The following is a 1,594-nucleotide window of genomic DNA, read 5'->3' as shown; positions in this document are numbered from 1 at the left end:
AATATTGGGGGGCCGCGGGCCGGCGGAGGGGCGCAAACCTGGGGGGAAACGGGGCTCCCTCCGCCTCTTTGTTTTTGCGCGAGAGGGAGGGGGGAGAGGGCGGACACACACGCGTTCGCACTCGGCTATGGGGGGGCTGCCCGGGCGCCGCCCGCTCGGCCCGGCGAGGACAAAGGCGCGGCTGGGGACGAGAAGGAGAGGAGGGTGACTATTTTGCAGGCTTGCCCAGGGGAGCCCCCCACCCCAAGTCCGGCTCGCCTCTGTCTCCCCAGCTGGACCCTTCAAGGCCCCGGCCGGCCGAGGCGGCCACCCCTGGCTGCGATTTGAGGACGCTGACGGAGGTGGGGGGGTCCGGGACTGGGGTGCCGGGGACACCCGATTCTGTTGATTCGGGATTCTCAGCCAAACCCTTGGCTTCGGTAGGCTTCACTAGCCCATTAGCAGCGCCCCCCACCCCTCCGCTCCTGGCTTGAGTGCTCCAGACCTGGGGGTCAGCAGGGCTGCTCCTGCGTGTTGGATGGGGTCGCTTTGGGGCCCTGGGGTGATGGGGTGTGTGGTCACCCAGCCACCGACTCTTGTTTTCCTTTGTGGAGAGAAAGAAAGGGGTGGGGGTTATTTATCAGATCGGATTCTCCCATTTCTGCCTGTGAGAAATCCATGTTTTGCAAGTCCCCGCGGAAGAGAAAACTATGTTTGTGCCCGGGTGTCTTTAGAGAGCAGATTCCCAAGCTCTTCACACCCAAACTCAAAGTGGGGTGAGCCCCCTCCCCAACTTTTTCTCTTAGTTTTCTTGCATATATTCTTGGATTAGCCTTCTTTGGGGAGAAGAATTTGGGAACAGGGCCAGGGGATCCCCAGTGTCTTAAGTTGCACCCGTTCAATAAATGCCTGTGTCTTGGGGCTCCTTTGGCTGGCTGGCTGGGATGTCCCTCCAATTTTTATTTTAATGATCCAGGGAGGGAGGTGGGCAGGGAGTAAGAAGACTGCCCATGTGCCATTCAGCTTGGTAGTTTGTCTCATTTTTCTTAACCAGTTGAAACTCTGGAATCTTCACGTCCGCCTTTTTTATCCCCTTCATTTCTTCCAGCGCCACCCCCCCTTCCTCCCCCCAAAAAGAAGCAGCAAAGAACTGGAAAGCCTCTCCCATTCCCGCCTCAAGTCTTTCTGCTCTCTGGGAGGCTTTTGAGGGGGACAGGGCTGGGACACTCCAGGCTCTCCTTGAGGCCTTGGCCCCTGGAGTGTAGGAGCAACACTGGCCGGTCTGGGTGGTAGCACAGAGCTGGGTGGGGGGTGGGTTGCCTGCAGGGCTAGTGGTTTGCACCCTCTCTTCTCCCCTTTTCTGCCGACAGCCGGGTGAGTGGGGAGGGGCTGGGGGGGTCATGTGCGGTGTATTTATGTAAGACACCCAGACGGGAGGGCACGGGTATTTATATAACCCGGCGTGGGTATTTATGTAATATAGGATGCGGGTGTATTTATGTTCCTTTCCGAACCTGCGGCTTGCCCGGCTGCCATGTGTGGTCTCTGAATTGGCGTTGGCGGAAAACGGACTTGGGGGTTGGCGGTGTTTGTGTGTGTACACACCCGCGTCCCC

At 58.8% G+C, this 1,594-nt stretch overlaps 1 protein-coding gene across 12 annotated transcripts in view; it reads left to right on the top strand.

The window, feature by feature from the left end:
• The window catches only part of CSNK1E (casein kinase 1, epsilon), a 35,916-nt gene that overhangs the window by 12,079 nt on the left and 22,243 nt on the right, over positions 1 to 1,594 (top strand). For 4 of the 12 annotated variants that reach the window (XM_010845100.1, XM_010845102.1, XM_010845101.1 and 1 more), the window contains exon 1: positions 90 to 341. The exons of 1 other annotated variant lie outside the window; for it this stretch is intronic. The gene's annotated coding sequence lies outside the window, so the exon portion shown is untranslated. 7 more of the 12 variants (XR_825684.1, XM_010845094.1, XR_825685.1 and 4 more) reach the window with 5 other exon arrangements.

This window comes from Bison bison, unplaced genomic scaffold, assembly GCF_000754665.1.
Source record: "Bison bison bison isolate TAMUID 2011002044 unplaced genomic scaffold, Bison_UMD1.0 scf7180017864213, whole genome shotgun sequence".
NCBI lineage: Eukaryota > Metazoa > Chordata > Mammalia > Artiodactyla > Bovidae > Bison > Bison bison.
The sequence above is the reverse complement of the archived record's forward strand: the minus strand, read 5'-3'. Positions and strand labels throughout refer to the sequence as shown.